This window comes from Mustela putorius, unplaced genomic scaffold (assembly GCF_011764305.1).
Source record: "Mustela putorius furo isolate JIRA1106 unplaced genomic scaffold, ASM1176430v1.1 tig00003866_pilon_pilon_pilon, whole genome shotgun sequence".
Taxonomy (NCBI): Eukaryota; Metazoa; Chordata; class Mammalia; order Carnivora; family Mustelidae; genus Mustela; species Mustela putorius.
Window position 1 is genome coordinate 2643918 of NW_025422018.1, and position 26003 is coordinate 2669920.

Genomic DNA, 26003 nt, shown 5'->3' on the forward strand with positions numbered 1-26003 from the left:
TTCTTTAGTTCCTTTTTAATTTTAAAGTTGGAAATAATCTTTGGAACTTACTTTTTAAAAAAGGTTTATTTATCTATTAGAGAGAGAGAGAGAGAATGTGAGCAAGGCAGGGGGTAGAAGGAGAGGGAAAGAAGCAGACTCCCCACTGAGCTCGGAGCATCCCACAGCCACACCATCATTACCTGAGCTGAAATCAAGAGTCGATGCTTACCCGATTGAGCCCCCAGGTGCCCCTGGAACTTACTTTTTCACACAATATTATGTTAAGAATCGTATTTTGAGGGGCGCCTGGGTGGCTCAGTGGGTTAAAGCCTCTGCCTTTGGCTCGGGTCATGATCTCAGGGTCCTGGGATCAAGCACTGTGTCGGGCTCTCTGCTCAGCGGGAAGCCTGTTTCCTCCTCTTTCTCTCTTTGCCCGCCTCTCTGCCTACTTGTGATTTCTCTCTGTCAAATAAATAAATAAAATCTTAAAAAAAAAAAAAGAATCGTATTTTGTGGGGTACCTGGGTGGTTCAGTCATTTGGGATCTGCCTTTGACTCAGGTCATGATCTCAGGGTCCTGGGATAGAGCCCCTTATTGGGCTCCCTGATCGGGGGAAGCCTGCTTCTCCCTCTCCCACTCCCCCCTGCTTGTGTTCCCTCTCTCACGGTCTCTTTCTCTGTCAAGTAAATAAATAAAATATTTTTTAAAAATCATATTTTGTGGGGCGCCTGGGTGGCTCAGTGGGTTAAGCCGCTGCCTTCGGCTCAGGTCATGATCTCAGGGTCCTGGGATCGAGTCCCGCATCGGGCTCTCTGCTCAGCGGGGAGCCTGCTTCCCTCTCTCTCTCTCTGCCTGCCTCTCCATCTACTTGTGATTTCTCTCTGTCAAATAAATAAATAAAATCTTTTTAAAAAAATCATATTTTGTGTGTAGTTGTCGTCCATTTTTACTGTTTACAGCATTCCATATGTGACTATGCCACACTTTATTTTCCCATCAATGGTTATTTAGGCTATTTCCAAATAGTTTAGTCTATTTTAAATCGTGTTACTATGAACATTTGTAGATGTCCGCTAGTGTATATTACAAGGACTTCTGTGGGGTATATATTTGCTTATATTGATTTAGAAGTCTTTCTGTAAAGCGTAGTGCATTAGAATGGCATTAGGCAAATGTTCTGATTGTGGAAATTCAAGTTTAAAATAATCGACATCTTTTCCTAAGAGGAGTTGATTCAAATACCATCCTAGGGGCACCTGGGTGGCCCAGTGGGCTAAAGCCTCTGCCTTCGGCTCAGGTCATGATCCCAGGGTCCTGGGATCGAGCCCCTCAGCAGGGAGCCTGCTCCCTCCTCTCTCTCTCTCTCTGCCTGTCTCTCTGCCTGCCTCTCTGCCTACTTGTGATCGCTCTCTCTGTCTGTCAAATAAATAAAATCTTAAAAAAAAAAAAAAAAAAAACCAAATACCATCCTAGGAGTGTTGTATAGCATGCACTCAAGATAGGGTTATTTACGAAATGTTTTCTTGGGGGCCAAAATTAAAAGCAGTAGTTGATGACGGATTTTTGTCCCAGTGACCCAATTTAACATCAACGTTATTTTCAGGATACAAAAGGAAAACTGAGGACCAGAGGCAAGGAAAAGAGATACCAGGTTAACTGAAGCTTTGGATTGCTTGGCAGCTAGTCCAGAATAATTCACTTTCATCTCCTTTGAGGGTCTTCCCCTATCTAGCAACCCTCCTTGTGTGAGAGTGAACAATATGAACAAAGAGAACCAAGGAAAAGGGCTCTGTCAGATTTCTTCTCTCAGAATCTGTTGATTGTCTGCTAAGAAAAGTTTCTTACTCTTAAGGGGTTCTGAGCTTAAAAGTCTTATCTCGTTGTGAACATGTAAGAAAGAATCCTTTTCTGCATGTGTGTACGTGTGCACACACAGGCATGGATGTATAAGGGAAAAAACACTGGACAGGCATAGAAGCTATCCTGCTACTCTATTGTAGTCTTTCTTTTTTTGAAGGATTACAAAATCTTTTTCACTTAAATGAAAATCATCCCTATACCTTAAATAACAATAACTTTATTGCTGAAATTTCCCATTCATTTTTACTTGCAGCAAATACACCCGAAACCATGCACATTATTTTATTTAGTGAAATTACCTCATTTCCTGCTTTAAGCAAGTATCTGAGACTTTGTGCCCAGTAACAAAACTGTCTACCCCTTTCACAGCTACCTCCCATGGTATCATGATGGAAGGGAAGGAATGATTATATAAGTAGGTATGTTTGTGGAAAATGAGGAACATAGAAAGGGCCAATGGATTATGAGTGCTACATGTATCTTACGGTCTTAAGTGGGGTCTTCTTTGATAGGAGCTCAGGGGAAAATCTTGTGGTCTCTAACTTCTAGTCATTTGCTATACTCCCCTTTTTCTTTTATTTCTGGAAAATAGTTTTTTTTAAAAAAGTTAGATAGTATACAAATGTCATTCATTTAGATGGAATACAGTGCCAATGAATTACTGATTATTCCAAGCCCACACATAAAACATACATAAGAAAAAATATTGTTCCTGAATTGCAATGTGTGTTCTACAAGGAAATATTCAAATCAAGATAGAAACAGCAGAGGTTCTTCCTTGTTTGGATAGTACTTTAGGACATAACAAGGAACTACAGCCCTTTTTCCTCACTATGTCAACTGAGGATGCACTTCCTAATTTGCTTACCCTCTCCGCACCACTCCCCCCACCCCCAAAGAGCTGGAACTAAGTTCCATCCAATTAAGGTTTGTGCTTGCAAGTACATTACTATAGAGTCAATATTATTTGGAAATTCTATATGTAATCTCTATTCAGCATTTATCTAACATAATATTAATATTTAATTTTTATAAACTCAGCCCTATAAAATAATATTATCATTGCATGTTTATTCACCTCCAGTTTTCCTGTAACAAAATATTAAAATTTGATTGTAAATATGTAGAGAGTAGAAAAGGTGAATTCCTCTTGTAAAAAGAGCATTAACTAGAGCATTCTGATTCCCATTGAGAATTAGTGTAGCAATTTTTCCATAGATAAAAGAACCTCTTATCTTATGAAGAGCTGCATTAATTACAGCCTGAAATTCTGTTTCACGCATCTTCTTTTAGAGCCAAAGAGAGAACAGAAAAAATGTGTGCTGTTGGAAGTCTGTACTCCCATTTTTCTTTTTCTTCTTCGAGAATAGCTTTTCTGAAAGGTAAATAGTACACAAATGCCGTGAGTTTAGGTGGAACACAGTGCCAAAGCAATACTAATTATTCCAACAACAGCAGTAGCTATAACTCTAAAAGCAAAAAACAAATTCCAATGTTATGAGTAACTTTGCTGATCATAATAAAAGAAGATGAAATTTAATGTCAATAGCAGTATGAGTGTAGGAGGTAATTCTATTTCATTTTCTTTTCAGACAAAACAGACACGGAACATGGAGATACAAGCAAATGAAAAAAAAAATCAGGTAATAAAGACTATAGAGAGATCTATGATCTACAATGAGGCCAAAAGCTTTGGTTTTAGAGCTATAAAAGGCAGTTTCCACTTTCTAGAATCTATATTAAGAACTATACTTCCTTGTGTGTCAACTATACTCAAATAAAATAAAAGAAAAAAGACCTATACTTCTTATTTCCTCCCATCACCCTTATTGGGTGATGGTGACCAACCAATAAATAGACACAGAGGAGGAAAGTGAGAATAATCTATTGAGCAGACATTCACTATACTATCAATACTATTGTCCATGGAGAACTTACCAGTACCTGCTCCCTGCTGTCTTTGCACCTCTTCATGACCTTCGTTCCCTTTCCTATTTAGCACCAACCCTTGCCCAAGCTTTGTCCAATGACTGGTTTGTGTCAAACTGTGTGTGTGTAGGTGCAAGCCTGCTATATAATGGTGCTGCCTATGAGCTCAGGTGTGGGGAAAATTTCTTTCCTCATTTATTCATGCATCTATAAAGAAACCCGGGATATTGTTATGCACTGTTACTATAGACCATGTTCTCCATACCACCATTCCAGGAAAAGAGTCAGGTGAAACGAAATACTTAGAAGATAGTAAAGAATTAAAGGTAGCGGTAGATAAGCATAACTCTACAAGAAAACAATCCCAGATAACAGTCCTACTACTCTTCTGTAAGAATCCTGAGATAAATAAACATATTAAATCTGTTAAAATACCTGAACCCGATATACGGAATTGATATTCATCAAAGTAATGCCCTTTAATGGCTTGCAAAGGGTTCGCATTTGCAAATGATGTTACCTGGTATGGTAGGAAGGACACAGCAGACCTAGTTTTGAATTCCAGATCTGCCATTTATTGGCTGATGACCTTGCCCAAGTACCTTTCTAATTCTCAGTGCTCTTCCACCATGCAGAAAATGATACTTGCAGAGCTATCGGTATGCGTGGAGATACTGTAAAAAGTATCTAGAATGGTACCTGGTACTTACGGGCTGAAAAGCCAGGAGCTTTTGTTGTCACTGTTATTAATCATCATGGCACACTACTTTTTTCATAAAATCTTTAATATTATAATGAATAAAGAGATCCTATTAACTTAAAATAATAAAATAATAAAATGCCTTAAATTCAGAGACCATTTTTGATTCAAAGTACTCAAAACCCATTTCTATTTGTCTGCTTAGTTCTATAAAGGGAAAGATATGCTGCCGTGGAGAACATGAGGCCATCCAAGTACAGGTACAGGGGTAGGACAAGAGACCACTGTCCGGCTAGAGTCTGGCTGCCCTGCTTCCACCAGTCAATCCAGACTAGGCGAAGAAACAAAATGGCACCACGAGGAAGGTGAGCAAAAGGAAAAGGATCAAACTGATCACATTTTAGGCCACCAGGGATGTCTTAAGTGATCCCAAGAAAAAGAAATCACTTCAAGTCACCTGAAAAAAATAAAGAATTTTGGAAAATGAGCAATTTACATAGAAGCTAAGAATTGAAGCAAAGATTTGGATTCCTCTCAAAAATCATTTTTAAAAATTTTTGTCCAGAATTAGCCCAGTCATTGCTTCCGTTCTCAGCTTTTCTCAAGCAGTAGAAACAGAGCCAAACTTAGTTCCTTCAGGTTTCTTGTTGGCTGCAAAACGATGAGGCCCTTCATCTCCTCCCTGGTGTTGCAATCCTTTCTCTTTGCGATTGCCTCATCCACCACCTGCCTCACGCCAACACTTTGCCTACTATTTTCTTTTCTGTCCCTCCTTCCCGTGTGGCCACTTGGCCGGCTTGCCAGCAGTGGATTGGCCAGGAGCAGCGGGCTGTCATGTGACCAAATCCAAGCGGCTGTAAAGCACCTAATTCTGAGTTTTCCATGACGCACCTGTTGTGGTCACATTGGCTCCCGAGTAAATAAATGGTCAAATCTTTTCCGAAAGTGGTTTTGACAAAGAACAACTTAAACTGCCAAAGATGTTGACACCGGGGCTGTTATCTGGGAGAATGAGTAAAGCAACCCCTTGGAACAACAAGAACAGATAAGGCCCACCTCTTTGTCCCCTTGCCTTTTTACATTGATATTCCTGTGGAAACAAAGGGAAAGAAGAAAAGGAAACAAAGGCAGATCTTTAGTGCTGGCTGTCCCAGGGTTGATTAGGATGCTGATCTGTGTGGCAGGTTTCTAGGTTCTCACCCAACTTCTTGGCTGCGATTCAAAGGATTTAACAGTGCGCTTTGTAAATAGTAGTGTACAAAGCCGGTCTAAAAATAGTACATTTCCAGGGTCTGAATTGGGTGAGTGGAATGAGTGGCAATGGCTGTGTTGTACAAGACAGATTACAAGCGAGTTACTCCATGGTACTTGATATGCAGGGTGATTCACATGCTTCATCTGGTTTGGTTAAATAATGCAAACACATTTACCAATGTACATGATCATTTTGTTTATTTGTGCTCTGGAGAGCTTTGTGTGTTTATGACAGACAAATGTACATGTTCTATTTTCTGACAATCAAACAAAGCTCTCCCGGATGAGGTAAATAGCTGAGTTAAATAGTGGAGCCGACACTCCTGAGAATCGCTGATGTGACACTCTGGTGCTTGTTAATGACAGGTTTCCTGCTGCGCTTGCTGCCCTAAAGGATTTTTGCTGAAGGTGGGAATCAACAAGAGGCTCTGACAACTAGTGGGACTGCTAGGTCTGGCTGAAATCTCTCCTGAAACCATGTGTGCGAAGGCTTGTGCCTCACTAGAAATTTTTAACTGTGACAGCAACTGGGCTTGTTCTTCCTCCCCCCAACTCCTGTGGCCCGGCTGTATGAGCAGCAAAGGTGAGGTGCTCGTCCTTAGAAGAGAGCAGACATTGCAGATGACAACTGTGGAAGGCAGGGTTGCAGAAGACTCAGGGGCAGGGAGAGGCCAAAAGGAACTTTAAGTAGGAATATTATTTTCTGGGGCACCTGGGTGGCACAGTGGGTTAAGCCTCTGCCTTTGGCTCAGGTCATGATCACAGGGTCCTGGGATCAGGCCCCTCATTGGACTCTCTGCTCAGCAGGGAGCCTGCTCCTCCCTCTGCCTGCCACTCCCCCTGCTTGTGCTCTCTCTCTCTCTTTCTCTTTCTCAGTCAAATAAATAAATAAAATCTTAAGGAACATTATTCTCTGAAATGAAGGTGCTGGGAAAGTGTTTTGCAGTCTTTTGTAGGCAAAAACCACCCCACCTACTGTTTTCAGCCATAAGTGGTGGTTTTTCCTATGTACCTTGATGAGAGAAATTTTCTCATACCAAAGTACAATATAATTATTTCCTACCAAAAATAATCATCTCTTGGGCACTTTGGAGACTTTATTATTTAATGCAGTATGGAAACTCTTGGGCAAAACCTTCAGTCATTCTGGCAGGTTGGTTTCCAAAAATTTTAGATGGAAACTGAGAACAGGAACAGTGCTTGAAGTAATTGGATTAGGGAAATACATTATCGAGGACAAAAAAACCCCCATCATATCACTTTGGCAAACATTTTTCTTACCCAAATTTCATGCCTTTAATCTGCTACAGTAAATGGGGTCTGACAGTCTCTATGAGCATACATGGTGGCACTCCTCTCTCCCCTCCTTATGCTCTGTGGCTTTAGGAAACTTATATAAATGCTAACTCCCTGGTTTCCTCATCCATACAACAGTGAGAACAGTACTCACCTCATTAAGTACATTGTTGTGAGTATTCAATTAGGCAATGTAAGTAGAGCAGTTGGCCTATGGTAATAAATGAAACCATGGTCATCACAATGAAAGGCAATTAGCAATACAGGGCACAGCCTCTTACCTGCCTAATAACATCCTATTCTTTCTAAATGGGTATCATCTCACAGGCTGAACACTGTGCAAATGTCTAATTCCTTCTGAGAATTACCACCACCATCATTATTATGATTATCCTGGTTGTTGAAGAATGAACACTTCAGAAAGCATTAAGTCAGACTTTCCATTACCTGTTATTTCCCTCTTTATCACCATCTACATGATAATGGGGGGGTCTCTTTTTAGAGTTTCTTTTTAAAGTTTCTTTTTAGAGTTATCTTGGAAGATAACATAAATCATTATTTTAGTTATTTTGGATTTTTTCAATCTGTCTTTTATTTCTTATGCTAAGGAATTATGATTTTTTTCAATAAAATAGGTATTTACTTACAGCCCCAAATAGTCTGGGACACGATATAAATTTCATCTCTTGTTTGAACCTGAATTTTTCAAATGAATGAGAGAATATAACTGGATAGTCTTTTTGGCGTACGTACCCTCAGACATGAGCAAAGTGAGTTCTGAAAGAGCCTGATGTAGTTATGGAGAAGTGAAGAGCCAAATAACTTCCTAAATGTCATGGTCACAGCAAAAACATTTACCCACCATGTTTATAAACTTAAGAAGAGCACTATAAATGGAAAAATCAAATTGTGCAAAACAAAATATAGATGATACCTCTGATGGTAAATATTTTCAAGATTTGCTTTCAGTATCTGTACTACAGTGCCTTTTTTTTTTTTAAGATTTTATTTATTTCTTAGAGAACAAGAGAGCTCATGCACAATCAGGCAGAGGGAGAGGGAGAAGCAGACTCCCCACTGATCAGGGAGCCCAATGCAGGGCTCAGTCTCAGCACCCTGAGATCCTGACCTGAGCCGAAGGCAGGTACTTAACCAACTGAGTCCCCTAGATGCCCCTATACTACAGTGTTTTAAACTTATTCTAAAAAGGAAGGCTCACTGTTACTACTACAACTTTTAATGATTATCATCCAAAGTTAACTAAGTTCCTATAAACAGAATCTTTTCAGCCAAATAAAGTATTAGAATTAACCCATTTATAAAATTCTCACATCACTATACTTAAAAATCATATCAGAAAGACAAAGGATTCTCATAATTGTTCAAGTTTAATTTTCACTGGACCAACTGAATGAATTCCTTTGCTTCCTCTGTAGACGGGACACAATTGTGCCTCTCAGGGGTTTTACTCAAAGGGATAAAATGTGCAAACACAACAATTAAAAGACTGACACTTCTCTTTCAATTGAGATTGATTTTCTTTTATAAGTCTATCTACTAATGTGCTGACTAGGTTCTAGTTACTGAGAGAGATTAAAAACTATACCTGTGCTCATAAGTCTTGTTTGGGAAGAAATTACTTTCATCTAAGAACCACTCAAGACAGTGTCCATAAGTGTCCAATTACATTTAACCAGCAGCTAAAATAATGTCAGCAATCACCAAATGTATGAACAGTCAACCAAAGGGTGGGCTGGTGTGGAAGGGAAATGGTATTTGGTACAGGTAGATGATGGTGGTTATAGGGGCTGAATTGTAACACCCCAAATTCATACGTCAAAGTTCTAACCCTCTAGGACCTCAGACTGTGACTGTATTTGGAAGTACGGTCTTTAAAGAGTAATTAAGTAAGATGAGGTCATTAGGTCGGGCTCTAATCCACTATGACTGGGGATCCTTCTAAGAAGAGGCTATTAGGATACAGACACACACAGAGGAAAGACCACATAAAGACACAGGGTGAAGATGGCCATCTACAAGCCAAAAAGAGAGGCTTTTATGTGAGTCGTTGGTACTTCATTATGACAGCCCACATAGACTAATGCTACGACCTTGAAGGAAGAGTGAGATTTGTTTAGGTAGAGAAAGGCAGCACATGGGTTCTACACTTCTTTGTCTCCTGTTATTAAATATCTTCTTCTTATTTGCACTTGACTTTCCTTGTTGTTGTTGTTTTTCAAAGATTTATTTATTTATTTATTTATTTGACAGAGAGAGAGAGAGATCACAAGTAGGCAGAAAGGCAGGCAGAGAGAAGTGGCGGGGGGCGGGGGGAGCAGGCTCCCTGCTGGGCAGAGAGCCCAATGCGGGGCTCTATTCCAGGACTCTGAGATCATGACCTGAGCTGAAGGCAGAGGCTTAACCCACTGAGCCACCCAGATGCTCCTTGACTTTCCTTGTTTATCTCCTTGGTTCTGCCCTTAGAGTTAGAATGTCAGGAGATGATGGGGAGAAGGGAGATGGGAAGGGAATTGGGAGAGGAAAAAGAAGTACAGAAAAAGACTGTATGATACCGATAACATATTAGTTTCAGAAGAGGTGATCAGATAAGGAAAAGCAACAAAAAGCAGCAACTATAAAAGCAGTGAGCAATCCTAAAACTAAAGGGTGGCTTTAAGAATAAGGAACTACAGAGTATTTAACAAAATTATAACAAATCTGAAATTTATCTGCACTCAGTAAATAAGTCTTCATTGCTCACTTGTGTCCTCTTGATAAGTTCAACCTTTATCTTTGTAAATAAATTCCAATATTAGCATTATAATTAATAAGTTTTTTGATAGTTATAACATCCCAGGGTTGCCTTCCTGGTTCATTATTTTTGCACTGTTGAAATACAGTTTCTTTTTACAATGGATGTAATGACGTAAATATAATACAAAAGCATTTATATCAGTAGCAAAGACATGGCTGGGCTATTTAGTCAAATAGGACTTGCTACTCACGTGATTCTCTTACTCATTAAATATTCCTATTGATTTAGGGGTTTTCAATTGGTTGAGAAATACAGTAGAGACAATGACAATAGTAGAAGATAAAATGGTTCCTCAAATCTAGGCTAATCTAGGAAAACCCTGAAACTCATCTAATATATTTTGCCACCCAGACATAATTTGTTTTCAGTGGTGATGTAAAGAAATGCTTTAAAAAAAGAAGTGCTTAAGTGACTACATGTACATTGTTGTTTCTTAAGGAAAGAACATATGTTTGGTCTAAGTTCCTGAAAGTGTACTTCAGTCTCTGTAGTGAATTTATAGAAATCTGTTTCTTTCATTACAATTTTGCAAGTTGTATTCAGGAATGGGCAGGAAATAGAATTAGTGAGGAGAGTTTTTATAGTCTGGTCTAAACTATTAAGAAAAGAGGGTACCAGGCTCACTTAGTTGGTAGAGCATACAACTCTTGATCTTGGGGTTGTAAATTCAGGCCCCATGTTGGGTGTAGAGATTACTTAAAAATAAAATATTTTTTAAAATTAACAAACAGGGGGCGCCTGGGTGGCTTAGTGGGTTAAGGCCTCTGCCTTCAGCTCAGGTCATGATCTCAGGGTCCTGGGATCAAGCCCCGCATCAGGCTCTCTGCTCGGCAGGGAGCCTGCTTCCTCCTCTCTCTCTGCCTGCCTCTCTGCCTACTTGTGATTTCTGTCTGTCAAATCAATAAATAAAATCTTTAAAAAAAAAAAATTAACAAACAGGGATGCCTAGGTGGCTCAGTTGGTTAAGCATCAGCCTTCAGCTCAGGTCATGATCCCAGGGTCTTGGGACTGAATCCAATGTCCACCTCCCTGTTCAAGGGGGAACCTACTTCTCCCTCTGCCTGTTGCTCCCCCTGCTTGTGTTCTTTGTGAAAAAAAATAAAAATAAAAATAAAATCTTTAAAAACAAACAAACAAACAATTAAGAAAGGTATTTAGTGTGGAAAACATTTCTTCCTTCAGAACTCTTTTTTGTTTTCCCTAGGCCCAAAAGTCCTGGCCTAGTACCTTCAGAGATCCTTCCCAGCCCACAGCCTGTGGGCTTACCATGAGAGGTTCTTACCTGGGCTTGTTTATAGCCTCTGTGGGTGTAGCATGCTCTTCCTCACCTGCTGGCCCTGCCCTGCATGCTCATCCTTTTTGACCCTTTGGCCCAGATCCATGCTCTCCATTTACTCCCTTGGTCTGAGTGCTTTGGCCTTCCTCAATTCCTGGACTGCTCTTATCCAGTGTCACTTTGATCAGCATTCTATAATTAGGGGACTGTCTTCTCTACTCTAGTGCCCATCCCTGGTTTCTGAAATCCTAGCCTGGGCCCTCTACTTTCCCAGGAGAGAAAGGTGAACATGTAAAACATCTTGGGTGCTTTTCATTGTATGTCTGTCAAAAGCACAATACTCAGCTCAGTAAACATTTATTCTTTGAGAGAAAGGAAAGAAGAAGGGAGTACTGGTTTTGTCCACAGTTGCTACACTTGGGAATGTGGTTTGCAACAGTAGGAAAAGGCCAGCTATGCCTCTGTAGCAATTCTGTTCTTAGTATGTTCTTCAAGCATTAGCCCCAACCATTACCTCCTAACCCACTTGCTTCCATACAGAACACTTTTCTCCATAGAAGGATTTTTCTTGCCATCATTATCATCAGAAACAAGGAATTTTCCAAGGGTGGGCAGATACATTTCTGAGAACACAGCTAGAAGCCAAATATAGGAAGATTAAGGAAGGTCTCAAAAGTACACAGCTTGCCTTATATATCCCAGTGGTGTTATTATTGCCAGAAACTATGTTGACCCTATGATTTCCATTTCAGTAGTCAAAAAAACCCAGAATAATTGGAGCAATTGTTCCCAACTCTTCTCTTAGATCATCGTATCTAGTAAAAAGGAAGGAAAAAGAAAAATTAACACCCACATTATGTGACAGATATTGAGGTAGGTATCTGTGCAAAATGTTTTAGAACATCTACCCAGCTCGTAGGCATCCCCTCAGCTATACCACTCACCACAGGTGACCTTCTTCAGCATGTTTATGCTCTCCAACCCTACTGCTCTGCCCCGCTGTCCCCAGCTGCCATATAGTCATGCACAATGAACTCCTGTTATAAGTAAGGTAAGGAATCAGACTCTTGGTGAGACTTCAAAATTGAGATTATGGGATTCCCATTCCCTCTGAGTTGGTGTCTTAGAAAGGGATATGTAGACTCAAAAGCTATGGGTAGTCACACTGTGTCAACTCTTGTTGGCTTAGAAGAGAGAAGACAGATATGCAAAGTGAAGCTATAATGGCTCTTGATGATAACCTTTTATGTCTTGGTTCTAACCTCCTTATAAGGCTTAGCTAAAATCTTGACTTTAAGAATCAAGAATAGAATATCATTACCTTATAATTAATTCTCTGGTCTCTCACTTTTTTTCTTAAACTTGCTCAGATTGGTTTGTTACTTGGAATGAAAGGAATCCTACCTAATAAAGTGACACACATGCTTTCCCTTATTTAAAATGATTTCCACAAGAGATCTCAGAGGTGTTTTTTATTTTGCAAATGAGAGAGAACTGGTATTAACTAAGTTGTGTAGACTTTCTGTATGTCTTGTGCATTTCAGGAATGGCATTTGAACTCTAGATTTGTGACTACTAAAACCTGGGCTTTTTCCACTTGGCCCCTATCCCTTTGGAAGAATTCTGACAGCTGCGAGAATCCTCCCCCATGGCCTCAGATGCTGAAGTTTTGTAAACTTTGAGGTAATAAAGATTCCAGGTATCACCATCACTGTCCGCCCCCCTCTCCCTCCTGCTATTGATTCCCTGGCACAGTGCCAGTTTCTGCCTGACCCACCCCATTGGGAACACAGACTGTGCATTTTTCTAGGGCTGGAGAAGTTGTCTCTGGACTCCACAGGGAGCAAGGACCCTTCCCTAAAAGCAATAAAATCAAATCCAAGAGATTGTACATCCTCTGGATATGCTTCTGACCTCTGTCAGTCAGCAGGGCCCTAGGGCATCCAGGCTTGTACTGCAAAAGATCTCCCTTTGCATAACATTCACAACACTCCTTCCACTGGAAAATTTGACCAAGAAGGGTCAGTCTATTTGTTCCCAGGAACAGAAGGTCCTTTATCCTTCCACTGAGAGCAGGCTAAACCAAAGTGTTTTATTTATTTGGTGATTAATTATTTGGAATCTATCATTCAGATCCTTCCAGGGAGGAGAAATTTCTTCCTGTGTGAATCCTGTGGTCTGTTTGCCCAGGGACATGCTCTGCAGCTCCTGTCTTGCCCAGGCCCTTTGGTACCATGATATTTGCTTTAGAACCTGCTATATGTTGAAGACATGGATATATTTCCCCCAATCTTCCTAATGACGTTGGTCCTAGTTAAATGACCTATTTTGTGCTCAGAAACAAAATTTATTGTCTTTCTGGGGATCCTGAGCCCAGGAAATGGGGTTGAGTTCTTGGTTTTAGTATTTTCTGTCTTCTGAGGGAGATCCAGTATAGCTCCACAGAGATGGGAACTGATTTTTATTTCCTGGATGATGATTTAGAACACCACTGGTGATTGTAGGAACCACAGTAGTCTGCCCAAAGTTTATAAAAGTGAAATAACAGGAGCGCCTGAATGGCTCAGTGGATTAAAGCCTCTGCCTTCGACTCAGGTCATGTTCTGGGATCAGGCCCCACGTTGGGCTCTCTGCTCAGTGGGGAGCCTGCTTCCTCTTCTCTCTCTGCCTGCCTCTCTGCCTACTTGTGATTTCTGCCTGTCAAATAAATAAATAAAATCTTTTTAAAAAAATAAAATATTAAAAATAAAAATTAAAATTAAAAAATAAGTGAAATAACAATTAGAATCTGGAGACCTCGCTCCACTCTCATCCTGATTTTCAGTTCTTTCTCCTTCCTGACAAATCTTTGTAACAAAGTTGTGGGCAGTTCAAGAATCTAGATGAATTGTCCATGGGGATAGTTTCCTTAAGTACCATAGGGAAAAGTAAAGGATACTAAGATTAACATTAGGTCAATCTCACTTTAGTATCTGGCACAGAGTAGTCTCTGAATGAATGTGAAAAGAATGAATTTACAATAAGAGCTTATAGAACATTGAATGAAAAAAGAATCTATACATCATGATACTCAATGAGAGAGAAAGAGAGAGAGAGAAAGGGAGATCTTCTTTATAGAAGAATGGCAGCTAATAAAGCAGAAGGGTTGATAGAAAAAAGTCACTACTTTGTAATACCAGTGTAATGTTTGGTCCAGGCAAGGATCATCAATAAATGCTAATGCCTCTGGGTCAAGGACTGTTGGGAAATAAGTTATTCACAAGTCTCAAAATATCAACAATCTTTGGGACACCTGGGTGGCTCAGTGAGTTAAGCCTCTGCCTTTGGCTCAGATCATAATCTCAGGGTCCTGGGATCAAGCCCCACATCGAGCCCAACATTGGGCTCTCTTCTCAGCAGGAAGCATGCTTCCCCCTCTCTCTCTCTGCCTACCTGCCTCTCTGCCTACTTGTGATCTCTGTCAAATAAACAAATAAAATATTTTTTTAAAAATCAACTACCAGGTCACTCATTAATTACCAAGGGGAGGGGTGCCTAGGTGGCTCAGTTGTTAAGTGTCTGCCTTCCGCTCAGATCATGATCCCAGGGTCCTGGGATTGAGCCCCACGCTGGGCTCCCTGCTCATCAGGGAACCTGCTTCTCCCTCTCCCACTCCCCCTGCTTGTGTTCCCTCTTTAGCTGTCTCTCCCTCTCTGTTAAATAAATAAATAAAATCTTTAAAAAAAAAAAAAAAAGAAAGAAAGAAAGAAAGAGAAAAGGAAAATACCAAGGGGGAAAGAATGCCTTACTATAGAGAAATATAACAAATAATATCTTAACAAGCACCATCATTACTCAAACACCACCAATAATGGACTGGTGATATTATATGCCTCTTGATATGAGGGAGTCTGAAATATATAACATTATCACCTATTAGTTTTTTGTCAAAAGTATTTAAACTGAATCGAATTATAAGGAAACAATCACACAAATTTAGGATGGTCAACATTCTACCAAAAAATGACATGGACTTTTCAAAAGAAGTTAATTTTGTGAAAAAAGAACAAGTTAGAGAGATGTTCTAGATCAAAGAAGTCAAGAAGACATAACCAATTTCAATGTGTGAAGCCTGAATGGATCCCAGATTTTGAAAAAATTTATAAAAAACATTCTGGGGTCAATTAAGGAAACTTAAATTACAGAATATACATTAGATGCTCTTAGGTAGAATTAAATTTCTTATGTGTAGTATTGATTCTGAGGTTATACAAGAGAATGTTCTTGTCTTAGGAGATACATCTTGAATGTAAAGATATAGTGATATGAAATTTATTTTCTAATGGTTCAGTGATAAAAGTATATATATAGTAGCTAAAGTGTGTGTGTGTGCGTTTGTGTGCTGAGAGAAAGCAAGCAAAATTGGAGCACAATGTTAACAACTATCAAATCTAAGTAAAGAGCATACATTTACTCTACTATTCTTTCAACCTTTTTGTGGGTTTGAAATTTTCCAAATAAGTAAATTGCAGGGGAAAAAGGATGAAGAATAAACTGACATTCACCTTATGAATGAATCAGAGCCTGGGTAGTTCTTTTCCTGAAATAAGAGAGAGAAACTGGGAAGCTGGGGCAGAATAAACAGGCAATAGAATCACAGAATATAAGTTGAAGTTCTTTAAAGTCTAATATATAGACTGGTTCTGAAAAATGAGGGGCGCCTGGGTGGCTCAGTGGGTTAAGCCTCTGCCTCGGCTCAGGTCATGATCTCAGGGTCCTGGGATCCAGCCCCCCCCAACCCCACCGCTGCATTGGGCTTCCTGCTCAGCAGGGAGCCTGCTTCCCCCTCTTTCTCTGCCTACATCTCTGCCTAGTTGTGATAGCTCTCTGTGACAAATAAATAAATACAATCTTTTTTAAAAATGATCTGCAAGAAAAAGTTTTCTAGTTAAAAAAATGAGGGACATGGCGCCTGGGTGGCACAATGGGTTAAAGAGGTAAAACAAGATCCCAGGGTCCTGGGATAGAGCCCCACATCGGGCTCTCTGCTCGGCAAGGAGCCTGCTTCCTCCTCTCTCTCTCTGCCTGCCTCTCTGCCTACTTGTGATATCTCTGTCTGTCAAATAAATAAATAAAATCTTTAAAAAAAAAATGAGGGAAACAATGTCTGTGCTTTATCTTCCTTATCCTGAATCACAACGAATACTGTTAGTATACCAAAGTTCTCAGTAAAGAAATGTTTGATTTTGTTTAATGTCACAGTTTTTAAACTTATTTGACCATGGAACCCCCCTTTAAAAAATGTTACCCCTATTAGTTTCTTTAGAAACACTGTTCCTCAGAAGAGAAGTTATAGAAACCCTGATCTAACTTAACACTCTCATTTTACAGGTGAAGAAATGGAAACTCAGACCAGCTGATGTCTCAAGGTCACAGAGGAAGAACTGAGCCCAAAACTCAGGTTTGGAAAAAAAGTAATGCAAAGACAAGGCTTATTGATATTCACGGAGAAGGAGAAAGGTTTCTTATAAAAATCATGTGGATTGAAATATTTAACACTATTTCAACCAAAGAAAACCCCATATTTTATCCCATTTATAGATGTTCTACATATAGGATCTGTTTTGCAAACATGACACCTTTGTTTATAACCATGGAGACATATGTTGTTTGCTCCTAATATTGTACCATACGTGAGAAAATGAAATGCCTTCTATCTGTGATGCTAATTTAAGTTTCATCCTGTTATAGGGACTAAATATTACATGGAATTGTGATAGAATTGCCCTGTCTTAAGTTACACTATTTACTCTAACAGTTGTGATAGGCTAAGGGGGAAAAATTCCCGCATTTTATTGCTTGACAAGCCAACCACGTTGAGAACATTCATCTGCTTTAAAACCACACAATTTCTTTTCCAGTGCCCAAGCAGATTTGCTCTGGGCTCACGCAGTTCTCAAACGGGGCTGTGTCTCTGATGGCTGCAGTTTGCATTCCGATCATGAGCACAGCCCTGGTGCAGGACGGGCAGTCTCAGTCAACAGATGTCAACTCCCCTTGTAAAGGCGCTGTTCTGTCTCACAACTGGCAAAGAGAACTGAAGGAGTTCCCTTCCCTTTATGGCTTTTATCTCTCTGGTTAATAGGGGATGATGCTTAAAGGAGGCAATTCTTGAGCAATAAATCCAGACTGCAAATAAAGCAAGGGGAGAGGGAGGAATATTACAATGTAAGAAGTTTCCTTTGTTGACTATGTTTAATTGGGATTCCACACATGAATGAAGAAGAGACGAGATTCTCTCCCAGGGTGACTGGGAAGGGGAAAAAAGGTGGGTTTCCTCTGGCTGTCTGCTTTTTAATGTGCAAATGAGAGCTTTTCCCAGCCCAAGAGAGTTTGCGGTTCTGAGTACAGAGCTGGTGTCTCAGTGGGTGCTCAGTAAATACGAATTGAAGAGGATGGTGGCTTTGAGGAGTGGGCTCAATTACATTCTCTTAGGCACAGCCCTCTAGCGACACACATAAAGGTCACTCTGTCTACCCCCAGTGAGCCCTTTGAGTACGGAGAGAGGTCTTCGTTCCCTCATTTGTTTTCCCTCTTACCTGAAGTTCTCTCCAACCCACTCCGCCTTCTGCACTCAGAGGCTGATGAGAACAAAACGGGGAAGAGCAGAACCAACAGCTGCTATAGCCTCACTTCTTGTGCAGCCTCCCTCCGTGGAACTCCACAGTATCCTCCTTGAGCTGGCGGGAAGAGAAGGAGACTAGAAGAATAGTCTGGAGAATTAGTTGGGGGCTACAGCAAGAGACATGGTATGAGAGACTGTATTTTCATTCCCAGAAACTCAACCTTTCTGACAGGATTACACAACCTGCTGTTCCTCCTGGGGGTGGGGAGTACACAATTTCTGTACCTTTGATGTTTGGCTTGGGCATGTGAGGACTTCAGCCGATGACACGTGGGTAACCTCCGCCATGCCTCATCTGAGCAAAAGTTTTAAGAGCCTACTATGAACTGAATGTGTTTCCACCCAAAACTCACATGTTGAAGTCCTAACCTCCACTGTGATGATATTTGAGGGGGGGCCCTTAGGAGGTAATAACATCATGAGGGTGGAGCCCTCAGGAGAGGGATTAGTGCCGTTGTAAGAGGAGACATAAAAGAGTTGACTCTCTCAGCCATGTGAGGACACAATGCAAATACGGCTGTCTGTAGGCCAGGAAGCAGATCCTCACCAGACACTGAATCCTTGGTCTTGGACTTCCCAGCCTCTAGAACTGGGAAATCTGAAACCACCTACTCTATGGTATTTTTGTCGTTGTAATCTGAACTAAGACAGGACTATTGTATGTTTCCAGCAGCTTTCTTGCTATTTTTCTCTTTGCTTTAAGAATGCCATGTCCAAAAACGGCAAAGGCTCTTTCAGCCTGGATCTGGAATGAAGACATGAGGCTAATGTCATGCACATGTCTTTTTTATTACAGATTCCAGAAACAAAGCCTTTGTAGTTGTAACTGAGATTTGAGGGCTGTTTGTTACAGCAGCAGAGCTAATTTATGCCATGTGAGTGAAATAGGAAAATGAAGTTTGTGACTTCAGTAGTCCACCAGTACTGGTCTTTACCCATCAGGCTGCAATTTGTGATGAAAAAAGAAAGCTCTGCAGCCTTTGTACATACTGTTTTGACCCTGCCCACAGTACTCCTTGAACTAAGCAAAACATAGTGTGTTGTATGATAATCCAACTACTAACAGGTCCCAACAAGCAAGGGGCTTTATGTGAGGGTAGGCCCTCCAAAAATAGAAAAACTTTAACTTTCTCCAGAGACTTTTATGAAAGGCACTGTATCTTTCACTTGTCTGGGTAGCAATTCAGATCAACATCAGTGCCTCCGCCAGTGCTGGAGGCACTCATAAACTTCCAAGAGGAACTGGAGGCTCTCATAAACTTCAAGAGGGGCCTATAGCAGAGTAGCATGATGACATAGAGAACTTTGACTCCTTTGTGCTTTGCCTTAGTATATACGGTCTTTCCCCAAAGCATATGGCTATTATAAATTATAACTAAATAGTGGACTAATATCATGAACAGGGAAAAAGTACCTCAAAGTAAAATATTCATTGAATATTCATTTGAACTTGCATTCAAATATAGCTTTGTGTTATTAGGTATAATTTTTTGTTGGTTTAGCACCATGCCTTTATGAAGATGGTTGCTTGAAAATATTGAATCACACAGCCTCCTTCAGAAACTCTTTGACTATAAAATTCTCATGCTCTTGTGAAATTTAAGCAGATTACATCATACCACTAGATTTTGTTAGTTATCATAAAATAAGGAGTTCAAGCCAACAGATGATTATAACTGACAACAGGAATGTAACTGTGAACTTTAAAAATATGCTAATGCTTGTCCCTGTATAAAAATATTAGCCTAAGTTCTTTCTATGGCATATGTGTATGTGTTTATAATCTATTTTTATAAGAGTGTAAAAAAAATCAGCTCCAAAAATATCACTCTCCCCTTTGACATTTATCAGCGATAGCAATAATGTCAGGGAGGATTAGTATACTGAAGAAGTACAGAGATGCTGCCTAAAGCATATCTTCTGGTTTTATTTTAAAAGGGTGATATATATCCTGATTCCTGCCCTAATTTTAATGATATTTTAGATCAAATTCATATATAGTAGATAGTGACTATGTTGAGGTCTGGCATCTGGCCCTGTTCTTTGTAGACTTGAGAACTTGCATAAAGCCCAGTGAATAGAGGGCCTTAAAAATTATTTGCATGGAGAGATGGATGGATGGAGAGATGGTTGGAAGAATACATAAAAGAATAGACAGAAGGGTCTCCGCTCCTCCCCAAAAATGAAATGAGGAAAAAAGTTACTGTTTCTGTGTTGATATTAAATTAATCTATTTCAGAAAGAAGGCCGTATTTTCTTTTACTATAAATAAGATAAATATAAATTAATATAAATTAAATTATGATAACCATTACCATAGCAATCAATTGGAATATTGATTTCAAGGCATGTTTTGCTTTTAAGTGCTCCTCTTCTGTTACTCCTTAGGGTCTTGTTGATGGATGATTTTCTTCATCCAGCCAGCCCCCAGTGATTTTCCTTGAAGAACTCTTCCACAGTGACCCACTACAAGATAGGGTTTTACCAACTAAGGAGGGCACATGGCTTGGAGTTCCTTAGTTACTCTAATGGAGTCATGAGGAATAGATAAGTTTCTGTCATGTTTCTATAATTCCTCTTATAGGAACAAGGAAATTTAGATTGGAATGTGGTTTTCTTGGTGAGACATTATGAAGTCTATAATTGTCTTTTTTTTTAAAGGTTTTGATTTCTTTCTTTCTTTTTTTTTAAAGATTTTATTTATTTGTCAGAGAGAGAGAGGGAGAGAGAGCGAGCACAGGCAGACAGAATGGCAGGCAGAGGCAGAGGGAGAAGCAGGCTCCCTGCAGAGCAAGGAGCCCAATGTGGGACTCGATTCCAGGACGCTGGGATCACGACCCAAGCCGAAGGCAGCTGCTTAACCAACTGAGCCACCCAGGCGTCCCTATAATTGTCTTAATGAAATGTTGATTCCCATACTCCTAGATCTGTTAGGTTTTAATTATCAACTACTTGTTTCATCCATGAAAATAAGAAACTTCCAAAAGAAATTTTCACTTCCTTCCTTTAAAAATCCTATATTGGGGATGCCTGGGTGGATCAGTCCTTAAGCATCTACTTTCAGCTCTAGTCATGACTCCAGGGTCCTTGGATCGGGCCTGCATCTGGCTCTCTGCTCAGCAGGAAGCCTGCTTCTCCCTCTCCCACTCCCCCTGCTTGTGTTCCCTTTCTTGCTGTCTCTCTCTGTCAAATAAATAAATAAAATCTAAAAAAATAAATATTGACCTTGCACTTCTCTTTAGTTGTTGCCCTAGTTCTCTAGCATTTGATCCCAGTCACCACACTTTCCTTCTTGAATTTGACTTCTCTCTTAGCTTTTGTGACCTCACTCCTATGTTCTTTTCCTATTTCTGAAACTATTCCTTCCCACAGTCTGCTGCTAGACTCTGTCCATAATTCACCTTCTTTCTTTCTTTCTTTCTTAAAGAATTTACTTATGGGGCACCTGGGTGGCTTAGTCCTTAAGCATCTGCCTTCCGCTCAGGTCATGATCCCAGCGTCCTGGTATCGTCCTGGTATGGAGCCCGGCATCAGGCTCTCTACTGAGCAGGAAGCCAGCTTCTCCCTCTCCCACCCCCCGCTGCTTGCGTTCCCTCTCTCTCGCTGTATCTCTCTGTCAAATAGTTAAATAAAATGTTTTTAAAAAATTCTTTATCTTTTTATGTCTTGGTTGGTAGAGACTCTCTGATTCCCCTGCCTGGAATTTGAGAAAACCATTCTCCCAGAGTTGAACCAACAGTACATTAAGACATTAAGCTTTCCAGTTGTTATACCCCAATAACGGGTCCGTGATTAAAGGAGCGAGACTGATACAAAGCGAAAGTCAAGCAAAGTTTTATTTCGCGCCAAGCATCAAGAATATAACCGAATGGTCGGGTCCGCAACTCTTATAAGAGAGGGTGACCCTTCTCTGTTTCACAGTTTAACTTTTAAGGGCAAAGGCCATGAGGTCGGGCCTGGCCACGCACAGGTGGCCAATGAGATCATAACACACACAGGAAACTCCCCAGTGATGCTAGGTGACCAACTGAGTTACAGTTTACCCTAGTAGACATCTGAACCAGCCTATTACACTTTGATTGGGATTGGCGCCCAAAGGGCGGGGCCCATACTCCTCGGTAACCAGGGAGACAGTACGCATCCCCCCACTGACCGGATGTCTCCAACTGGCCTGACCCACCTTTGTATCTGGGCTTTGTTACCTGAAGCTGGTTTCCGGGACTTGTCTCCAAGTAAATCCCCTGGGGGAAGGGGAGCAGGGACAGTTTCTAAATAGGTCCTTACTCCAGTGCTTATATTATGGCAGTCATTATGCTAGACTGGAGTACATAGAGACATTTCCTACCATGAAGGAACTTGCATTGTAAGGGGGAGGAGGACAAGCAAACAAAGGCAAAGCAAGGGTGGCATTTAAAAGTAAAACACCGTGAGTGTAAGGAGGAGGGAGAGAGTGATCCTGAGTGAGAACTCTAAGAAGAGGCAGCAGCAAGCTGGCTTTAAAAAACAAGTAGAAATTTTTTCAATAAAAACGGGATAGTAGGAAGAGAAGTATTCTAAAAGCCGGTAAAGTAGGAAATTGTTCTAAGCTTGAAGGAAAGGGAATGATATGATGTGTTAAAAACTCTGTGTGTGTGTGTGTGTGTGTGTCTGTGTGTGTGTCAGGGAGGTGGTAGAAGAAAAAATAAGAAAAGTAAATTCGGACCAGCCCACGAAAGCAGATGTTTGTTTCATTTACTTGAATGAAATGTGCTTTGTACTTCCTGTGAGAAGGGTAGGCCCCTAAATTTCAGGGCTGACATTCACTTATGTAGTTACAAAATAATAGAAGTTGACATTAAGTTGAAAAAGTGCAATCACATGATTTCCTGCCATACACCAGAGAAATTCATAGCAGTAAAACAAGTTATTTAGTGAGCCAGTACGTTGTAGATTCTTTTCCAAGTCTCATTGCTTCCCTGGCCAGCCCTGGACAAAAATGCAAGTCAAGTTAAGAAGAAAAAGGGGAGAGAAAAAGAGAACAAGGGGAAAGGAGAGCTGGAAGGGGAGAAGAAGATTGGGGCAGAAGGGATTCACAACTCTGTTGTTCATGTACACTGTTCTCCTACTGAGACAACTTTAGCAGAAGAGGAAAGCAGATTGATCAAACCATTTTAATGAGCCTTATACTCCTGCAACTCCTGCAATCCTCACCAGAAACATAAAATCTGGGCTTTCCAATAAGAGGTGGATATTTTTACTCTACTGCCTTTACAGGGACATGAAACACGATCACCATTTTCGAAGATAGGATTTACCTGAGACTGACTGGTTCAGAAAATGCCTCATTATAGAATCCATCTCTTCTTCAATCCTTGGATAAGGAAAACAACAAAACTTTCTATAGGGGCGCCTGGGTGGCTCAGTCATTGAGCATCTGCCTCTGGCTCAGGTCATAATACCAGGATTCTGGGATCGAGCCCCGTTGGGTTCCCTGCTCAGCCGGAAGCCTGCTTCTCCCTCTCCCACTCCCCCTCCTTGTGTTCCCTCTCTCGCTGTGTCTCTCTGTGTCAAATAAATATATAAAATCTTTAAGGAAAGAAAAAAGAAAACTTTCTATAAAGAACATCAACAACAGCTTATAAAGAGACTATGAAAATTTGAAAACATTTTAAAACCCAGATTATGCGTATCACTGAATCAGAAGCTAAATCTTACAAAGAGATAATATATACTGTCTGAAGGGATTAGAGTTTGAGAAAGGGAACAGGCTAATGTCAATGATGGCTGCCATGATGGACATGAAAACCTAGATGATAGAGTGAGAGAGAAAGATCTGTGTTGGGGTTACTATCATCTGAAGAGGACATCTAAAGAAGAAAATGAATCAGAGATTGGTCTTCCTTGAGTTGCTATCTAAAAGGTTGGGAATAACATCTGTGCGAAATAGCTGTCGGTGAATGAAGAAAAGCCATTTCCCCTTTTTGTGATAAGCAGTAATGTGACACACAGGAGAGTATACCTTCTTTTCATAGCACTAGGTTTGGCTTATCTGAAGAAACACTGTGTTCGAACTGAAAAAAAAGAAGAAGAAGAAGAAAGTGCACTTACGGGCTGTGTAAATGAAGAAGCTTGCACCTCAAATGGTTCAAGAGGATTTGTAAGTAAAGCTCCAGAACCCAGACAGAAACAGTGACATTAACATGGTGTATTTAAAGGAGATGAAATCCAAGGGAATTTGCCAGATTCAAGAGGAACTCCTCTGTGTTCTATCCAAGCTGAACATTCCATTTTTACAAGGGCTCCTTTGTTGTCATGTTTATACACAGACTAATAAATGCTTGACCTTTTTTAGTGATGAAGGAACAGTCTGTGCCTCAGGAGCGTATTATTTCAAGAAGCACAAATGAAGAGAAAGACCAAAGCCTTCTGGGACAGATGGACTAAATATTTTGATATTAGAACCACATGGGGAAAGGCAGGGACTGGGAAACAGAAATGGAGGCCTGATAAGGGAACCTGGAAACGGCATCAGTCCTCTCAAATGTTTCCAGGGACTCCAGGTGTGTAGGGCACCGACACCAACCTCACGTGGTGAAGGGAGCAAAGTGAGATAAACATGATCTTGATGCGTAGTAAAAATGAACAATAAATGAGAAAAATATTTGTGATCTGGCAAAAGTGTTGATTTCTCAACTTGTGATGTCTGAATGAAAATGGACTGGTATTCATCCCACCTTTACTTTCTACCTAGAATTAAGTGGTGTGTATGAATTAAGTTACTTAATCATCACATTGACCCTAAGATGCAGGCGCTACTATTTCCACCATCATTTTTTTTTTTTTTTTAAGATATGGATACAGAGGTTACAGAGAGGGTAAGTAACCTCTCAGAATCACAGAGTCTTAGAGTGGCTTTAACCCCATTTGGTCTGATGCCCAATTCCCTCCCTTACTCTGTCCCCCAAATGACTTGAGCAGTCACTAACCTCTGGTCACCCTCCCTACTCTGATGCTACTTCCTTCTCCACTCCCATTTCCGAACAGGAGCTGCTGATAAATTAAGAGGGAACTCCAGAGCAGCGGAGGTACCTGTGTAGTTGCCCTTAAAGTACCTCACATAATTGTGTGTCTTTGAAATGATAAGTCACTGGTGATTGTTACAGTGGCATGGGGCATGCTCAGACTATGGCATCTCATGACTACGGACTGTTTTGTCTAACATCATATTGTTAACAGTCTTTTCAAGAGGAATGAATACTAACTGACGACGGTGACAGAAAAGTTTATTTTAAAAACTGAAAATAACTTCAGATTCAAAAAGCAATGGCCAAAGACCAATGATGAAATATGGGACTCCAATTATCGAACTGAAACCACAGGTATCAAAACTGCAGCAGAAAGAAACAGTGAAAATGGGAAAGCCCTAAGTGACGTGAAACCATCGGTCTCGCTGTTGGGCATAATGAACGCCTACCTGCACTCCGTGCCGCGGGATGCACAGTTTATGGTACATCCGAGACTGTTCGTAAAGAGCCACGTGGAATGGGCCCGATAACAGCTCTGCTCGAGGACAGCAGTACGGAAGGGGTGTCTGCCTGGGAGTCAGAACCCACCTGTTCTCCTTCCCCCTTGTCCCTGCCAAGGAATCGAGGTGCTCGAACTTGCCTCTGTCTCTCCCATCCCCCGCCCCATCCTACTCCTGTTTTCAGAAGCAATCAGATAAACTCATTGATTCTGTAAAGTTTAATGTGCAACTCTTCCAAGGGCGGGTGGTTCTAACTGAAAATCAAGCCTCTGAACCAAGGTGCACAAGGTTTCAAATTTAACTCATTATATTCAGGAGTGTAAAAAACCAAGAGGCAGCTTTTTTTTGTTTGTTTTCCATAAATGATCTAATCCTACTTCTCCAGCCTTTTCCACACTGGGTGATATGGGGGGAAAAAAATCTTAAAATTGCCATTTAAAACCATCTCAGTCTCTTCCAGTTTCAGAGAGCCTTATTTTGAGCAATTATTCAATCACTTATAATTTATCACCTGTATTAGTTTTCTGTTGCTGCTATTTTAAAAAATGGACAAAAATTTAGCGATTTAAAACATGAATTTATTATGTTCCAGTTTTAAAGTTTACAAGCCCAAAAATGGGTCTCAAGGTGTCAGCAAGGCTGCTTCCTTTCTAGAAGCTCCAGGGGAGAATCTCTTTCTTTATACTTTCCAGCTTCTACAGGCTGCCTATATTCCTTGGATT

The 26003-nt window shown here is 40.5% G+C and overlaps 1 long non-coding RNA gene across 1 annotated transcript; it reads right to left on the reverse strand.

The window, feature by feature from the left end:
- Positions 1–6977: 6977 nt before the first annotated feature.
- LOC123387895 lies at positions 6978–23999 on the reverse strand. Its single transcript, XR_006602392.1, has 3 exons — positions 23865–23999; positions 17692–17832; positions 6978–7233 (listed from the first exon to the last, which is right to left on the reverse strand). It is a non-coding gene; the product is annotated as an uncharacterized LOC123387895 (long non-coding RNA).
- Between the last annotated feature and the right edge of the window lie 2004 nt (positions 24000–26003).